At 41.3% G+C, this 19585-nt stretch overlaps 1 protein-coding gene and 1 long non-coding RNA gene across 5 annotated transcripts in view; one reads left to right on the plus strand and one right to left on the minus strand.

Annotated features, from left to right (window-relative positions):
• The window catches only part of LOC120095122 (uncharacterized), a 150746-nt gene extending 134243 nt beyond the window's left edge, over nt 1-16503 (plus strand). For 2 of the 3 annotated variants that reach the window (XR_005490297.2, XR_005490296.2), the window contains one exon: nt 5455-16503. This is a non-coding gene — a long non-coding RNA (uncharacterized LOC120095122). The remainder of the gene's footprint in view (nt 1-5454) is intronic. The other variant, XR_005490295.2, reaches the window with a different exon arrangement.
• Shisa6 (shisa family member 6) overlaps nt 1-19585 on the minus strand; it is a 294351-nt gene that overhangs the window by 101342 nt on the left and 173424 nt on the right. The gene's annotated exons all lie outside the window — the stretch shown is intronic.

The following is a 19585-nucleotide window of genomic DNA, read 5'->3' on the forward strand; positions in this document are numbered from 1 at the left end:
TCATATATTATGCCCTGCGCATAGTTGTATGTGCTGTACTTTCATAAGACCAGCGGTACAGAAATGTTACTTAACCGGATTGCCACATATATGCCAGCAAGGTGTGACAATGTGTCAGGGCAACTACAATGTCACTAGGTCACAGAAAGTCTTCAGCTTCCTTGTAGCATGGTCAGGCTATTCTTTTGTATGTGGTCCATAGTTAAGTGAATAATCAATCATGTGACCTATGACCATAGTTCCCTGAAGCCATGTTGTTTTGTCCAGTGTGTAGACACATATGTATAATGTGTGTTGAGATTTCTGCATTTTGTTCACATGTAGATTCATGTGATGATCACCATGGCTGTCAAGAGACATACTTATGCAAGTACTGATTGGACTCATGCTCTTTCTAGATACAGTATTCTTTCTTACTTGGTTTTCCTGGTTTTGAACAACTATTTACATTTCAAGATTTATTTAATATACTGTTTTCCCAACACAAATGGTCTAGATTGCATATCTACTTGTGTAGCCCCTCAGGAACAAGGTTAGCTATTGGGAACTCTTTGCTTATTTACTGTCTTCACTATCCCTAGTTTTATGGCCAAGGACAGAGTTTCTTACATCTTTATATCACTGGTACTTAGCAATAGGGCCTGGAACAAAGTAGGGGTCAGTCATTGTTCGCCAAATATGATCTGAGTTTATAAAGGGTAAATGTCTCACTGCCTAGGGAAAACCATGCACAAAAACTATTGCATAATCAGCATTTGATATATTTGATTAGCTCAAGCAGAGTTTTTATGTGAAAGCATATTAATATTTAATTACGGTGAGTTAGTTTGCAAGGATATATGTATGGAGTGTACACACTGTGGTCAGATCTCCTCTTTTAGGAATGACAGTGCTATGTGGCTATCGAGAGAATATTTGTTTCCTCATCACCAGGCTCCATATGTTGAAATCCTCATCCCAGGGTTATAGTATTGGAAAAACGTAGCCTTTCAGGGTTATTAGGTTATTATGATTCCTAGACCCCACAGATAGGACTGAAACTCAAGACTCATTCGGTCATGGGAAGATACAAGGAAAAGTTGGCACTCTACAAAATGTTATAGAGCTCTCTCCAGTATACCACCATACTAGCACCATCATCATGGGCTTTTAGTCTCAAGAACCATGGATGATATAACCGCAGTGTTTTGAAGTATCCATTTTTATAGAAATCCAAATGGACTAAGGTCTGTGCATATATCCTTTCTTAAATATTACTGAGTTGTGCATTAGTGCCATATCTGACTTCGTTCCCAAGTACATCCTTAAAAGGTCATATTAAAGACCCCTCTCTGAACCTACACATTGTATAAGTTCATTACTACCTTCTACATTACGGTTCCACATTATCAAATGGGCTTCTTTTAGAATTTAACATTGAGAAAAACATGGCCTCCTTATGGAACTGATGAGCTTTTCTCTTTCTAGTAAAGAGCTGTCTGTAACTTACTATCATACCATGGTTCCTAGGAAGCACAACGTTATGTCTCTCCTCCCTCTACTGATTCTTAGGTAATCTGCTAATTACTTTCTAACCTCCTATTTCCTGGGAGAATTATACAACACTCTTTACATTTTGCATATAAGTTAAATGTGGTGGTGCACACTAATCCCAACACTCAAAGGCTGAGACAGGAGAATTACATCAAGTTTGAGGTCAGCCTGATCTACACAGCTACATAGCAAGTAAGTGTGTGTGTGTGTGTGTGTGTGTGTGTGTGTGTGTGTGTGTGTGTGTGTTATAGGCAGGAAGCAATAAAGTTGATTTTAAAAGAGTAGAGTAAGTTAGCACATCATTTTTTAAAAAGTCAATCATTCTCTCTGTGGTATAAGTGAATGGGCATGGCTGTTTGAGAACCAGGTCCATCTAGATCTGTGACTTTAGATAGAAGCCTCTCCTGTGGCAATATAGGAATGAAGTTTAGATTTTTTACATTGTGATTTCTTTTGTACTGTGTGGATCAGAGCACCCAAATCAATACAATGTATCCTCCTGAGCCCCAGTGAATGAGCTGTTGTTGTCCTTACTCTGACTTGCTCTGGAAACCTCCCCTCTCATCAAGAGTTTTTCCATAATTCAGGCAAAGCCACCTTGAAGCTGTCTGCATAAATCATGTGGCACACAGACAAAAACTTTAATTTTCTTCTCCCTTTCTTAATCTTGATTTTCGATTTTCTTTGACTTTATTTCATGCTTGTCATTGAAGATAGGATATGTCAAGTCCTTTGTATAAAGGAAAAGTGACTCTATGCTCAGCTCTGACTGGGAAGTGAATAGCATATTTGTGTACATTCGGGCACTTGGCATTTATTCTGCAAATATTTAGAACTTTAAGTTATTCAGTAGACACAGCTAACTAATAGGAATACTGAAAATCATGGCATCACTGCTGTGTTTTGGAGGAACATCAGGCTGCCTGCTTTAGAGGTGGGGACAAGAGACAAGCATAGGAAAAGGTGACGGCAATGAAGACAGAGTCTAGGCATATGATTCTGAGCCATATGCTCTAGACCAAGATGGTCAGCTTATTTTTGAAGTCTTGGCAGCAGCAAGAGAAAAGAAATTCCTCAAATCCCAAGGATGTCTTTCAAGAATCCAGGAGCCAAGGCTTCTTAGGCTAGGTCAAATGCACGTGTCAAAACTGTCAAATGCAGCTTCCATTCAAATACTCCAGACTGTGTGGGAGAGAGGGGAGCAACCTCTCTATCAATGGCCCTTCTACTTAGTCTTAAATGATGTGGAGTTCTTGGCTGACTTTTTGTTGTAAAAAGTACCAAGATGGACAGAAATTCGCCTCATGCCTCTTCTTGGTTCTAAGAACGTGTTAATCAACAGTAGCTCCATTATAAAGATGGGTGAGATACCATTAGACTAAAAGGCTCAATGACAAACCTGAACCACACTGTGCATAGTGCAGCCTCATGTTCTCAGGTTCCTTCCCATCATTCTCAAGGGTAGTGGCAGAAGGATGCTATCCCAAGAAAACTGTTATCACTGAATGTATTTGTATAGATTGTGCAAGGCAACCATAATGAGCCTTTGCCACTGCATTAAGTGTTTCAAACATGCGACTTTGGTTAATCCCTGTGGCTGCCCTCTAAGCCAGGGACCACCATTAATGTCATTTTCAGGTGAGGAAGCCAATGACTGTTGATCCCATGTTTTATACAGTCATGAGGAATCTCTCTATTTGGATTACATACCTGATGTGAAGTGGCTTTTGTATAGTTATGGAAGAGTACTCAATGTCACAAAGCTAGTGAGGGCCAAGCTGGAACTGGAAGCAAAGGTCTAATTTTCAGAACAAAATGTTTCCTCTGCTTGTTCTCAAAATCAGGACTCTGATAGAGTGACAAGAAGGGCAAGTAGGGTTGATTGATTGATTTGATTGACTGATTGATTTTGAAAACATGCAAAAAATGGGTCAATAATTGGGGAGGCTCTATTAGTGTGCAGAACCAAATGGATCGTGTTCATGCTGGTCCCAAGATGATTTGCTGTTTTCACTTAGCATTCATGTGGCCTTGAGTTTGAGGCTGTCCAGTAGCTACAACATGGGTATTATAGTAAGAAGATACAATGTATTACATGTCAAAAGGTTGGCCATCTATCTCAGGAGTATGATACCAGGTCTATGAAGACAACAGTGATGGAGAAGGTTCTACATAGCTAGAAAGGGGGAGGAGGTGATAGGAGAAAGAAGGAACTGTATTCTGTTTCCTAATTCCTGCCTCTGTCTATGACTTGCCTTTAAGGAGTTGTTCAGGGCACTGTACTAGATAGGCATATAAGGTCTACAGCATTCCCTCAGTATTAAAGGCTAGGATGTCTCCGTGTTGAGCTCTGCCAGCAGAAGATTCCCCTGGAAGTTTGCACTCACTGACTCCTTAGTGGCAGGTCAGAGCTATTCATCACAGTGCATGGACCATGCACAGGAAGTAAGTGTGAAAGTGGCAGAGTGTAAGATTTACTGCAAGCGAATGTGGCTGAAAGTACCTAATACCATGAGAGGCATGGCGAATCTCAGTCCATTTGGAGTTTGAATCTCAGATTTATGACTAGCCTTTTCCATTACTCACTGTGTGCACAGCGAAGACTTACAACACTTGGGGATTCTCAATAGACCAGCAAAATGTTGGGTAATTTGGGTCTTCCTTCTATTGATTATGGATGCTTAAACCAAGAATGACTGAAAACTTGAAGCAGCATCTCTGACAAACCAGCCTGGGAGCTTCCCTGACTTTCTGCTCCAGGATGCAGGATAATGACAATTTCAGCCACGCACTGCTGGTGGAAGCCACTGGCTTTGACTGTGCCATCGCAAGCCACTTCACACCTTCCCAATACCAAAGAGTCTAACTATGCCATATACTTAATGATTCACCAGGACCACAATTCCTAGAACATCTGGTTCCTTAAATAGGAGCATTCTCATTCTTCTACCCCTACAACCTTTTCAACCCTTCTCTTTCAGAGTAGTTTGAAAACTTGTTTTCCCTCCTGCACTTTGTATGTGAGCTTCGTCATTCTTGGGAAGGCAACTTTGTCCAAATCACTGCCTATAGCCAGGCTTCCTTCTAGCACAGGGACTGAGATGGACTTAGAAGTGGATTTTTGGAGAAGAGATGCTCCTTCGCTCATCAAGGATGTTGCTTTATGGGGCCAATGGCAACAAGGGACTCAGCTTTTGTTTTCCTTCTTCAGTTTGCCTCTTTTCCTATTCCACAGCTGTCCCCTCCACTTCAACAAGCTTCCCCTCCATTCCTTTCTCCTATTTAATGTCCCATTTCCCCATATCGCCATGCCTCCTCTCATGTCTCCCAAGAGAGCTGTAGGAAGAACATGATTGGGATTCTTTGGAGCAGCAGTGGTGAGCTATCTCAGATAACGGAAGTAGGCCAGCGATGGCACCAGTGGCAGCTCTAGAAATGACAGAAGAAAAAAAATACCCTCTATCCTTTTGGTAACTTGTACTATATTGCAGAAATTTGCCCTACAACGTCCACAATCTTACAATCAATGTAAATGAGCATCAGGATGCTTAGAGAAATTACAGCTTGTCCAAGTTCACAGTCAAGCGATATAACAAGATTTAGTGCTATAGGTATTTAGAACCTAACGAACAATCCACATCCTCTGTCACCTAAGTTGGCTTCTTCATTCATCTGAAGTAAGTCTAGGGTTGAAAGATAGACACGGGCAAGTGAGGAGAAGAGTGTAGGCAGTGATCAATGGAGAACTGGCATGTTTCCTTGTTCAAATTGGAACTTTTCGTATTATCTCTCCTCTCCAATAAAACCACAGGAGCCAATGGGTCAATAGTTGTTGAGTGGAGTTTACTGCAAACCAGTCACAAACATTTGCATCTGACTCTCACCGGTTCTATTCACGCATTGCTTTGTGCTTTCTCACAGCCACTGGAGGAGTGAGATCTTCTGTAAAGAAGTTGCCACTGTGATCAATCTTTGTGTCTGGGAACCCAGGGCATCAGTGATCAGCACCTAGCAGTTTCTACATGAAAATGGAATGAATTCATCATACCAGCATACTGAAGACCTTGGCTGCCTCCTGTTTAATTGAGATGCTCTCAACTGGGATACTTTGCCCTTGCCTTGACCAAAGTCCAACTGGAGACTATCACTACTCCATTACATTGCAGATTATAATAGAGTATGACTCCTGTTTTTTTTTTTCAATAAATGGTATAGAAGAAAATACTGTCACCAAGAACATTAAAGTTCTTCACCCCAAAATATGTACAAACTTTTGACCAATAAGAAGCCATCAGAGATAGATTTGCATCCAAATGTTTCCAGGAGCTGTGTTAGATTATGGAAGAGGAACAGAAAATGGAGGTGGAGAGAAAATCTGATTTTCCTTAAGTTATACTAAGTGAATGGTAATTTCCTACTTGCATAATTAAAGGTTATTAAATAGTAAAATGAAATTTTAAGCATGCTATAAATGACTCGTGTCAAGCAATATGAGCTGGAGCCTAACTCATATCTAGGAATACAAGACATAGGTAATGAGGCAGAAGATAATATTTAGGATTAGCTGGACTTACTGAATGACCGTATCACAATTTAGTAAGTTGTAGATCAAGAAATCAACTTGGCTCTAAGTCTACTCAATTTTTAAAGGAGTCATTTGTTTTAAGCTTCTACTAATAACAGGTATGACTCTCCACCAATAAATACTAGTACCTTCCCGTATCTCTTTGGAAAGAGATGACTAGCAAACACTGCCTTAGTTTCAGTCTGGGTAGCATGGCTGGGTCAGGGTGTAGCTGAGTGCTTCACAGATAGTTGCTGTCCATTCTCAAGTGTACACTCACGTGAAGTCAGACAGTGTCAGTAATTCACCTGGATCCTCTTGGTCCCCCACATGGTCTTGGCACCTATGGCAAGGGTGATTTTGTATACAATGGACATACTTGCTTCTCTTTGAGTGATTTGGGGGAAGGGGTAGGAAGGCATAGAACTCAGTGTCCCCTCTGCAGGTGAGATCAGCTCTCAGAAGTTTGCCTGCTTCCTTCTTCCATCTTCCCCTGCTCTCTTCCTAGCTCTGTGTTCTAGAGATGTGAGGCTGTTCAGTTGCACATACCCACTCCCTTGGAAAGGCTCAACCTTTCAATGCCCCCACCATATCACCTATGCCCCGCGTCTCTAAATGTGAGTTATATTCTAGCTGTACGTGGAGAAGTTTTCCTCTCTGATTGCTAAGTAACTCATGCAGAATTCCATCCCTTCATGTGTAGGGTTCCCCACAAAGTACAGAAACATTATCTAATCATCTGCACCCAAGGTGAAAAGGCTGAAAATAGAGTACAATTTCTCAGGTGATGTTCACCATGGTGGCATCCCATCTCCTTGTATGCAGTCATAACAATAATTCTTTGAGTTGTGACGCCTTCCAACAATAAATAGTGTTTCTTTCCTCTTTGAAGTGGAAAGAGAAGTCTTTGTCCAGTAGTAGCTGGAACTCATAGCCCATGTTCAGCTTTCTACCCTTTGAGCACACAGTTCTGTGTACTTCACAGACACTGAAGCTTAATCAAGCCTCAGGCAATGACCTTGACAGTGTAGCTCTCTCCAATCATTTTCCTCTTTCTCCCTCTCATCTTCCTGTCCTCCATCATAAGTTTCTTTGTATACTGTCACTGCACCAAGAATCAGGTCCCTCCAATACATTCAGCTCTCGGTGGAACAAAAACGGATACTATTGAGAAACCCCTGGGTCATACACAAGAGGTGAATGATCCACCAGCCTGATCTTTTGGTTCTAGTTAGGAGTTGACAATAATATAAATAATCATTCATTTTTGCTCTTCTGAAGTTCAAAACAGAAGATTTGCTAAATAGTCAAACAAAGAAATCACTCGTCACTTATTTCTCTTCGGGATACATTCACACACCAATACATTCAACAGCTATTTCTCAGCATCTGCTGTGATGAATTCCCAAGAGTCAGATGAACTCAGGATGGACAGAGCCCCTATCATCACGGAGCTGAGAGTCTGGCAGTATAATCAGACATTAAGTTGTTAAGTAGAGCCATGTATGCATCCATATACTGCTAAAAGTGAATGATACCTGATGGTGGAGATTGCTGTGCAGGGATTGACAAATAATTATCCATGAATGTTATGAGAATGTAGGACACTCAGGCAGTTTATAGAAAACCATGTGGATACAGGGGTAAAATTTCTGGTTAGTGGCTATATTCATCTGCTTGGGTTATTAAAACAAAATACTATAGACTGGGCTGTTTGAATACAAGAAATTTATTTCTAATCATTACCAAGGTTCATGACAAAAATATCTCAAGGTAGGTTTCATTTTGAGGCATCTCATGGACTGTGTTGTCACTATAGTCTTGTCATGTACTCGTATAACTTCTTCTGTATATATGTATGTAAAGGGAGGGGGGAAAGAAGGAGTGCAGGAGGAAGAAAAGGGAGGAGAGGAGATGGAGAATACTGGACATCCCTTATCAGGCATTAATGCCATCATGCAGGCCTTGCCATCATGGCTCTTTTCCATGTATGATCACTCTGGAAGTGTGGGCTTCAACATATGAATTTGGGGACACACTGTCCATAACAGTTGCCTCTTTCAACAAACTTTAATTGTGTGTCTATTTCTAAAATCTGTGGAAAATATCAGAATAGAAAGAGTAGCCTTTCTCCTTTTCCTTGAGCACTTTCTTTGTCTTTCAGATTCAAATTTACTACATAAGCAGAGACTGGATTGTTTTATTGGATTTGAAGAGATTTAAAACATGAGAGAAAATGCTACAGAGCTAACAGTACAAAAATGACCAATTTATTTTAGTTTCTATGGTACACGGAAGAAAACCTAGTGGTGACATGAGGAACAGCTGAAAAAAGCTGAAAATGAGTTTAAGACTAGCTAGTTCTCGTGCTTATGTTCCGAGGCAAGGGGATGTCAACCTAAGAAGAGACTTGTAAAGAGAATTTGGGGCAAGGTCAAAGGGTTAGTGAGTTCAGGCTAGCCCACTTACACTGGTGTTAGACATCATTGCTATGGTAAAGGAGTGTTGGCTTGTGAGGGGACTGGGAAGGCAATGCTGAGTCTGTGGATGTCTGGACTCAAGTTATTGGAGAAAAATAATCCCCCCCAAGGAACTGTTTGTATTTATGGAAGAATGTATGGAAGATGGGGGCTAAGCACTGACTTTGGCCCATAACACCAGCTTCTCCTCTTTGGTAATAACATCTTGATTTCCTTATGATCAACAAATTCTTTATTATTTGGTATACTCTCCCATGAGCAACGTGCTCAAGAAACGTCACAGTATGGCCATCCCCGGCTTGGCAACTTGGAGTCTGAAAATATAGACAAAAGAAGCTGAAGGTCACTTAATCCATGAAGGAAACACTTTGGGCTCTCTAAGGCAAAGAGTTCTCAGTGCCAGTACTTCGAGGTTTTATTTTCTTTTCCATTCTCTTTCTGATTATAGTAGTGTGTGTGTGTGTGTGTGTGTGTGTGTGTGTGTGTGTACACCCACATGTAATCACATATCATACCATTGCCAAATTTGAAGTATAAATGGTTTTCAGTAGATTCACAGAGCCATATACTTGGCACTATAATTAATTCAGAACATTTGAAGCCCCTCAAAACGGCACCACACCAAATATCAATTGCTTCTCCACTTCTGTGGCTCTATATCCCTCAACAACTAGTCTTTCTTGGGCTCTCTCACTGTGCCTCTTCTGGACACTGTAACCCCTTTGGTTTCACACCATGTGTCTGTCCCAGTTCTACTCATGGTAACCTGTGGGACAAGGCTGCCTTCCTTTTTTTGGCTGGATGGTGTTGTATTCTATGGAGAAAATGTGTTTTCTTTTCCATCCATTCACGGGTACATACGAATTTGGGCTGAATTCTCTTATTTACACAAGTTGCTGAATGCCTTTGCAGTAAATTCCTCTTTACTTCCATTAGGCAGGCTATGTTTCCATTATGTAGAAGGGAAAATTCTATAAAAGATCAATTTTTCTCCACAACTGTCCATATGTGATGTGTATGTCAGATTCACTGATTCTAGGATTCAGAGTCCAACCCTGAGCCTCATTCAGCCTTATTCTTTATTCTTGTGACTTTCAGGGTTTCTGGTTTAGCATAATCATTGGTTCAATAGTTCAGAATTTAGGACTAGAAGAATGTCTTGAGAGCCTACTGCTCTGTTATTACCATCTCAGAGGACTCCTATGTACTCCAAAGGCAATATTCCTCCTGGTGAACATCAGAATCCTAAGTATAAATGCTGAGCCAGAATTCCATTCATTGTTATCCTTTTAGCTCCTTCTAAATAATCATTTGTCCATTGATACCTTCAAGCTTTTATGGCCTCACTTCAACAACCTTGTAAGTTAATAGCATCGTGCTCTATAAGCATTCAGTGTAAGTTTGGATCTTTTTATTCCCTCTTACCAGTCCATTATCTGTATAGGCTTCTATTGTACCTGAAAGTCATTCTGCAACAGGCAAGACATGTGACTTCAGTTTGTTACATCTGCAAAATGGGAGTGTTTGGACAAGTCAATGAGACTTCAACTTTACTTAGCAACAGAACCAGCTCTTCAAAGGTTCTTGTAGGTGGAAGCCCAAAACACAGGTGAGGCTAAGTGAGGAAAAGTTGCCCTCTTCATTTTAGACTTAGAATATCTAGCATACTTTGGGATGTGGTGTTATAGCATTCTCTAGTGTCTGTAAACTGAGCAATTTAGGGTCCAGGAAGGTTCTGTCACATGAAGAGGAACAGGGTCCAAATAACTCTGGAGTGAAATCATCCTCTCTTGTAGGATTTTCTTTAAGGTTAAATTTATGTGTGATAGTTTGAAGAAATAATGGATCAGAAGATAGACTTGGAATCGAGACCAAAGAAGCACCATTAGGAGTTGAAGTATCCATGATGTCATCCCCTCTGGAAGGGGATGTTGTCTTTGGAACAAGGGAAGACCTGAATATGCAGAGGAAAATGTGGATTCCTGGTTGATGCATTGCAATCATTGTGTTAATTCTGATTCAACCACAGCACTGTACAATGCGGGAAAGAGGCATGAAGGAGAGGCGCGAACACTGACTCACAGTCCCTCTACTACTCCCTGTGTGGAAGGTGCCCTTGTCTATCAAGGGAATTGTCTCCGTCGGGAACAACGAGAGTCTTTAACGGTGTAGAAGAGATACTAGTGGGAACCAACCATTGAACTGATGAGAAAGGATACTGGAATCCAGCTTGTCAAGGGAAGGAGGTGGGAGAAGTTACCTCTAACTTGCACAGCAAGCCACATTCTAGTTCCTCTCCATATTGCCCAGTCCTAACACCCAAGCCTTATATGATCCAGGCTCCAGATCCATAGGAAGACCAGCTTAGCAAATGCTCTACTAGGCACAGAGTTTCCTTAGTAACAGCTGAGAAGAGCAGATGAAACATGCTTTTCCACTTAACCCAGCTCAGAAACCCATGCTGCACTGTGTGTGTCTGAGAGGTCCAAGAAGGAATATCATGTCTGCTCTCCCTGTTCTTTGCTATTCTAGGGCAAGGGGAATTGAGAGTGAAGTAGCGTGACCTCTAACTGATGCTGGTAGTCTCTATGTTTTTATTATTCTTGCAGGTGTGTGTAGAAATAAGAGTTGATCAGTCTGCACACACTTAGATGTTCTTCTCCCAGTCTGCCATAATATATATGAAATTGATTAATGTGGCCAACACATCTCCTTGATCCAAGCTTCTTCAATTACTGTTCAGTGATACACCAAGGAGAATGACTTGGACTATGCTGAAGTAGCAAACATCTGGCAGCTCAAAAACCCTAGTGACCCCCAATGGTAGTTTCCTGTTCACTCTACATGCCTGCTGCACGTGGGTGGGTCAGCTCTCCATCGTCACTCAGATATTTAACTTCTGTCACTGCCATGCCAAGAGCTTTAGAATGGTCTTTCAACGTAATGCTTAGGTCTGGGTGTGAGGCTATTTATGTTCATAATAAAAGGATTGCAGTTATTCTGAAGGTTCCACCCATCACATGAAAACCAGGACAGGCAATCTTCCCATGGTCTAGCAGAAAGGACTGGGGAAATGTAACAAATAGCACTAATGACCAAGACGAGTAGAGAAAATGGGGTTTTAGAGGCAGAAAACTCTAAGCTTTTGTTTGAGGACTCTCTCCTCCTTAGATATGCATGTTATTATGAGCAAAGTATTTGAGTCTATGACCTTTAAGTTTTTCATTTGGGAAATAAGAACCTCACAGCTTCCTAGGACATCCATAGAATTAGGTGCATAAAACAGTGTTCCCAAAATTTAGTTCTCCTTTTTCCTACTAAATATCTTACTGCAGGTAAATATGTTGATTTATATTTTGAGTCAGGTTCTCTCAGTGTAGCTGAAGTTGACCTGGAACTCAATATATACTGGGACTGGCTGTAATTCACATTAAATTTTCTGCCTCTGGCTCTCAAGTACTACGATTACAGGAATGTGTAAGCACATGGTTTGCAGGTTAATTATTATGCTAGTTAGTTTCAACCTGAAGGTTAAATGCAGATAATGAGTTCACCGGGCTTTATTTTCCAAATCCCACAAGGGATATTTGTAGTTTGATGGGCAAAGTTCAATTGAACAGACAGGCTTTGGATATTTTAGAATGAAGCCCCACAAATAGTTACCAGGATTTCTACTCCCTAATATTAATATGGTTGGGGGCTTTCCACCTTTTGACTGTTGGCTACAGCTAGTGATGGAGTTTCACTTCCAATTTATTTTGTAAAACATTGGGATTTCCATCTTTTTGCTAATGACCCTTTCTTGCCTTGCCTCTAGACTACTCTGTAGACATGCTGACATGTTGCAGAGGCCCATGTTGTAAGAAGCTGAAGTCAGCATATAGAGAGTAGCTTCAGGCTGGAGAGATGGCTCAGCCGTTAAAGGCTAGGCTCACAACCAAAAATATAAGAGAGTAGCTTCAGAGGAACTGAGAGCCCCTTCTCTAAAGCCTGCATTGAAATGTAAAATACCATCACAGAGACTATGGTAATAGACCCTTCCTCCAGTCTTCAGATGACGGGAAACCATGAGCCAAACCCACACAACTCTATGCCTAATTTCCAACTCACAGAATCCAAATTAACAGTTTCATACCACCAATCTTGGGTTACCTTGTTAAGCAGCAATAGATAGCTGATGGAAACAGCTAGGTCCCAAGCCTCGTCCCAGGTATAGAAGTCAAGATGGAAGGAGCTTACTACTTTTCTTCCAGAATCAATTATGATGTCACCACACAGTACCCACTAAGTCCTTCTTTTATGATAAGACAACTCCTGTCTCAACATGCTAGAGTGAGCCATCTGAGAACACACATGTGCCTTTCTTGACTGCTGATTTCCTCTGCCTCTGCTTTGTTAAGAGACTGAGTACATCTTTTTTTCCAATCCTTACTGAAGTTCTTTTATTGAAAGACAGTTTGGTATGGTTATAAAAAAAAATCATAGATTCTGGAGGTTGATGTAGTTCCATTCATAAAGGGATTTCAGGGGGACGTTATCTAGACTGACACTTTCTTCTGTGTTATTATGGAATAACTTGGGCTGCGGAAAGGCTAAATGAGCCCACCAGGTGCAAGCCTTTGCTTGCCTTTGCAGCCTACAGCATAGCCTTTGGCTGATAATGGGGCATTGTTAATCAAAGACTCAAGCCTCACCCAACAGGCAGTGTATTGCAAACATCCATACATCTTGATGCTGTTCTGGTCTCATCAAAGGAACTCAATATGAATTAATAAACCATGGATAGCCAGAACCATAGATGGTCATAAATTCAGCTCTTGCCTTCATCTATAAACCCTTGCTGTAGGAAGGTCTTATTTTCTTCATTTATGAATAGATTTGGGGTTTCTGTCATTTTCATCTCCCACTGGCTCTTATATGCCACTCAGTTCTGGTGGGAAGAACTAATTCCTAATTCTTTAAATGTAGGTAATTAGCACCAAAACCTTATGACATGTACACAACCCATAAAAAGCAAAGCCACACAGCAAGTATCTTAAGAGCATTGATGAGATTATTAACTGGAGACTTTTATCCATGAACAACTAGGGTCTGTGGTAGAACAGGACTTATTAAAGCAGCCCTGGGGGCTAGGGGAAGGACTTACAATGAGAGCCGGTGCAATAATGCTGTAGGCTGAAGGAAACAGAAATGGGAAGGGAAAGACATGAGAAAGAGGGTCTGCTGGGTGTCTCTAATTAAAAGGCAGCCAGATAATAACTTTAAGAAACTTTTGCATTATCTGCAGGACTCCAGTGCATTCACAATTTACATTAATGGGTAACGCTAGGTTGTTCGGGCTATATCTTTTCAGCCTGTGCAATGGTTGAGAGGAAGTAGCATGTAACTTTTTTTCTTTGGGGGACAGAAGGGTTGATGAGGGAAGCTGGAGCAAATAAGGTGAGGTAGAAGATCTATCGGGGCTGGATTAGTGTAAGAGGTAGGAAAATGGTTTCCTAATGCTTCTTGTCCCCCTTAGAGTGCTGCTCCCCACTTGCATAATTATCTACCTCTCTGGGAATCCTATCTGGCAAATATTTACTGCTCACTATTATGTAAACATCTATGTTATTTTAAATGTATTACAACATTTATTTAGATTTATTGTGTTTTGAGAATGGTTCAGAAATAAATGTAATTTTCTCTTGCAGTTCTGTGAAGATAAATGACTTACAGAATCTCATGTTCTATTTCTGGCTGAGGTGCCGTCGGCGGAGTTGAGGCTTGCCTTATGCAGCACCGTCTCTGTAGGTCTCCTCTGTGCCAGCAAGACTTGTGCTTCACAATCCGCAAATCTCTGTAACCCTACCTTAAATACAATACTCTGTTTTCAGTCTTTGGAAAGAACAATACGGCCCACACTTCCTTCCCATGATTGCATCTTTTATTCCCACTAGAACTGAACTTGACTGATGTTTCAACAGCATCGTTCAAGATAAACAGCTCTCTGCCTGGTTGTAGTGCTAGAACTTAAGCTAACGTATGTGCACTGTTGCTTGCGTCCTTTCTGTGCTTAGAATGCATCTCACTACTAAGGTCTTTCCATCACCTTGAATACTTCTTTCATTCTGTAAAAATGAAAATAAAATTCATAGGCTGTCCCTGCTGGGCCTTCATTCCTATAGTTTTGTAGAGTGGTGGGTATTTGTTATCTACCATCAACTCATCCCCTCACTGACATCTACATCCCAGTTTTCCTCTGGGTGGAAAATGCTTTTCTACTCATTGTAGACATGGCTGAGACAAAGCTGTGCTCTGCTCTAATACCCAAAGGCCCATGTATCAAAAGCCTGGGCTCTGGGGTGGTGTTGCTGGGAAGTGTAGCATGTGGAAGGGAGGTCCTTAGATCATGGGTGTGATCCCTAAAGAGGACTATGCATCCAGTACTCATTTTCTTTAACTCTGTAGCCTGTGATGTTAACGGTTTACCTCTAGCATCCAACCTGTCATGATGCCTAAAGATTAGAACTAGCCAATCTTGGATTAAAACTTCCAAAATTATGAACCAAAATAAACCCTTCCATTTTTAAGTTGTGGTGACAGAATGCTGACTGATGCATGCTCACTGGGAGCATGGCCAAAATACATGCTGATCAGTGCCTTACCTGGCCCTATCTAGAGTGAGTGGCTCAATGGTGGCCTGAGTACTTTCTCACCTTAATGAGAGACAGTAAGTGTTTTGCTGAGACTTGATTGAAAGAGATTTTGCTTTTCTTATTGCTGTAGAAAACTTGAGAGGATTTAAGGACTGGAGCGCCAACACCACCAGGCTTATCACATGATCAAGAAGAAAGCCAGCATGCCTGGACGCACAGCACAGGGATCAAGAATGAAGGTACCTGGAGTGCAGAATAGTGTTTCAGAACCCTAAAGCCCATGAAGCTTAAAGCTGGACTCAGTTCAGGAGATTTTATATTGCAAAAGGGAGAAGGATATCACCTCAATTAAGATGGTCTGAAGGAATTTTTCTGACACCTGAAGCAAAGTAATCTACAACGTTTGTGGGAGGATTCTTTTATGGCCAGATATGTAGGCATCTAAAAACTCAAGGGAACTGAAGAACAGTGCAAAGGAGATTCTTTCTGATTGGCTCTGGTCCCACTAACTAAAAAATGAGGAGCTGAGAGTCTAGGTAGGCAGCTGGTACACGTGTTCACATAGTTGCTAGGGTCAAAGGTACAGACATAGTCTACACTGGACATCTTTTGTCTGCTCATATCATCCAGGCTGGAATAGACTCTCCTTTTCCAAGAAGGTGAGAGTCCTTCAGTCTTTTTTCCAATCACTCTTGAGTACCCACCATGCTGAGCAACCTCCATCCATATTCTTTCTTTCATTCTTTCTATTTAGTGTAGATTAACTTCTTTGATAGTTTTCTTTTAAAGTATTCGAAGGATGCATAAAAATCAAGGATGCTGTATACCTTCATTTATGTTAAAAAATGCAAATATTTTTGACATTTCCCCTGGATCTTTCTTTTCAATTAAAAAGCAAAAGGCAGTCCTAGAGGTCGCACCTGTATCCCTACTAACAGCCTTTCTCTCACTTTTCACCTGATTCACATTCTAAACAGAAGCACATTGTTAAATACATCTTTCAGTGTGGTTGTGCCTTTCTTCCTAGTGCCTGTACAGTGAGTACTTGAATAGTATGTGCTTTAGTGTTGAACTTCACGGTTTTCCATCATTAGCACTGGGCATAGCCTGTTTGGAGCTTGCTTTTCTCACTCAGCGTGGTGTCTTGGGATTCGTTGAGACTGGGTGATAGTTTAGCTAGCTACAGATGTTAGTATGATGGCTTTCTTTTTTTTTTTTTATTAACTTGAGTATTTCTTATATACATTTCAAGTGTTATTCCCTTTCCCGGTTTCCGGGCAAACATCCCCCTCCCCCCTCCCCTTCCTTATAGGTGTTCCCCTCCCAACCCTCCCCCCATTGCCGCCCTCCCCCCATAGTCTAGTTCACTGGGGGTTCAGTCTTAGCAGGACCCAGGGCTTCCCCTTCCACTGGTGCTCTTACTAGGATATTCATTGCTACCTATGGGGTCAGAATCCAGGGTCAGTCCATGTATAGTCTTTAGGTAGTGGCTTAGTCCCTGGAAGCTCTGGTTGCTTGACATTGTTGTACTTTTGGGGTCTCGAGCCCCTTCAAGCTCTTCCAGTTCTTTCTCTGATTCCTTCAATGATGGCTTTCTTACTGACTCAGCATGGCGTCATCCAGCCGTACTGTGCATGTTGAGAAACCAACTTCGAGTTCAAATTCTTTCCCAGCAAGGCCCTTGTCATTGGTTTCTATCTGCTTTAAAATAAAAGTGTGTAGGTTTTTCTTTTGTCTTGTTTTGGTTTTTTGTTTGTTTGTTTATTTTATTCTGAAGGTTTTTGATTGTTTGGAGTATTTGGATATCTGGGTAATTCATACCCACCTCAGGAGTTATCACATTTCTTGAATCTGTAGATTCATCAGTGCTGAGGATAGCATGACCTATGCAGCACTGTTTCTCCCTGTTCTTATACCATTTCTTCCTGGGGATGCTGTCGGACACCGGTAGCCTACAAAGTGCACACTTTTTAGGTTACTGCTTTTAGCTTTATGTGACATCCCCTCTGCTCTCTCCTGTCCTCTACATGCTTTCCAACTCACGAATTCTTGTTTCAGGGATGTTTAAACTATTAATTTGTCTGCTCACTAAGTTTTTGTTTGCTACTTTTTCCATGTTGGGAAGCTGTTTTCTGTGCCTCCCCCATGGTTGTCTTTTCTGTGCTTAATAAGTTTCTAATCTCTCTATTGGCTTAAATGCCTCTAGTTGTATTTTTCAATAATTCTCAATATACTGTCTACATTCTTTCTTCACACTCTTCAACTTACAGAGGTCTAGCTGCCACTGAGATGTGCTTGGCCCACCTTTGACAGATGTTCTCACTGAAGGTAGGAACCCTGTGGCTTCTCCTTTTAATACATTTTGTCTGATTTACGTCTGCTGTGCATCCTAGGAGTGTAACTGTTGGAGAATCAATTTTATGATGGATTTTATTATATATTTTCATTTCATGGTTCCCTATACCTCTCTAGAAATATAAAATTAGACTACAAACCCTCAGGATATGTTTGCTCCTTAAACTGTATGTCCTGTAATAACAGGTGCTATACCAGGCTGTGTGTCAGTATCAGAGGCTAGAACTATATTATGATACTGTTCCTCACAATTCATTTCACTAGCAAGAAATCTTTTGTTTTATTCTTGTAACTCCAGGTGCTAGAGTGTGGCTTATGTATGAGTGACATCTTTGGAACAGGAATACATGTTTTGCACAGGTTCTCCAAGGAAAGAGACACATTTTGATCCTCAGTGCTGTTTGCTAGAGTCTCATGCCCTTTTGCTTGGAACTGAGAAAAACTTGAAACTGTTCTGGAGACATTTTCCTCACACAGCGCTGAGAAGGTGGGTGCTGTAGGCAGTGTGGGCCTGGGATGGTACAGTGAGCACAGATCAGAAGACTCAAGTCTGAAAGACAAGGTGTTCTGCAACTAATATGGTGCTTTTATCCAAGGTTAAGAGGATTTAAAATTCTCATAATTAAAAAAAATGATTTGTAGTGCTAACTTAGCAAAAGAAATAAATGTCAACTACTTTTATTTTTAATGATGAAGAGGAAGCTGGGGAAGGAGAGGGAAGTGGGAGGAAAGTGGGAAGGAACAAGGGAAGGGAGGGGAGGGGAGAAACTTAAAACTCTGTAAGTTATTGTCAGCAGACTCCCTGGTCTTTAGGTCTAAAACCTGTTGTCCAGCATTTGGGCTATACTATAGCCAGAAACTACTCTCCTCCAGGAAATCCACCTGTCTCTGCTTCCCAAAACATGGGTTCTGGAGATCTGAACTCATGTTCTCAGGTTTCAACACAAACACATCTCCCCAGTCCTCTATTATCAAATCATGCAACACTGCTAATAGCCCAGAAAAGACCCCCAACGCTCTATGTTTCTTCCTTGTGGTCACATTGTGTCTTGGTGCCAAGTGCAAGCAAAGTGGCAATGGTAAATGGAAATGGCACACAGCACAAGAGCTAGCCAGCGCCCACATTCCTGTTATAGTCTTAAAGCCCTTGAACCATATGACCTACTGTTCGGCCTGCATAATAAACTTTAACAGAGGCCATTGCTGGGGCCCAGAACCCACCCTCCCCACCTCCGTGCTGTTATTTCCGCTTTCCTTTCTGCTGAACAAATTACCTTTCCCAGCAATGCCTCTCTGCTGAATCTGCAGGATGTGCCTGATAGTAATCTTCATTTTAAATTTAAAGCTCTCTAAAATTTCATTGTGAAAACAATGTTCTCCACATGGTGCTTTATCACCAGAAAAAATGTTACATGGATACACAGCCTCTTAAAGCCTCAGACCAGGAGAGCCATAAGAATGTGCCCACGCTGATGGATGGGGTAGAGGCAGCATTTAAAAGACTGAGCACCCTCAGATGAAGACACACAAAGGGATGATAAGGGCCTAGAGACTTGGATTGAAATGGGACTCAGACTTGATAGTAATAAATTAGAGCCCCAAGAAACTCAATTAACCCACATAGTCCTGGAGAGGTTCTCTACCTGCCCTTCCTAGGTGGGAAGGAATCCTAAGAAAGGTTGAAGACTTTTGCCTCCTACTGGGAGGATCAGATATGATACAACCTGGTTGTCCTGGCAACCTGAATTTAGTCAGATGATCTAATCTTAGTGAACTGACTGATCTCACCCAGTACTTCAACATAAAGCAGATGATGTTACATGGCATGGCTACTTAGAAATTGTTTGGTCAACCTACTTTGAGGATTGGTGATGTGACCGGAAGTGATGGCAATAGCAATGCCCAACTACAAACTCGAGTAGTGTGTGGTATATCGCTTCCTGCATAGCTTTTATTACAATGTATTCATTAGATTCAGTGTGATATGTCAGCAAGTACTGATAAAATACAGTTTCTCG

The sequence above is a fragment of the Rattus norvegicus genome, chromosome 10 (assembly GCF_036323735.1).
Source record: "Rattus norvegicus strain BN/NHsdMcwi chromosome 10, GRCr8, whole genome shotgun sequence".
In the NCBI taxonomy this organism is placed as follows: Eukaryota; Metazoa; Chordata; class Mammalia; order Rodentia; family Muridae; genus Rattus; species Rattus norvegicus.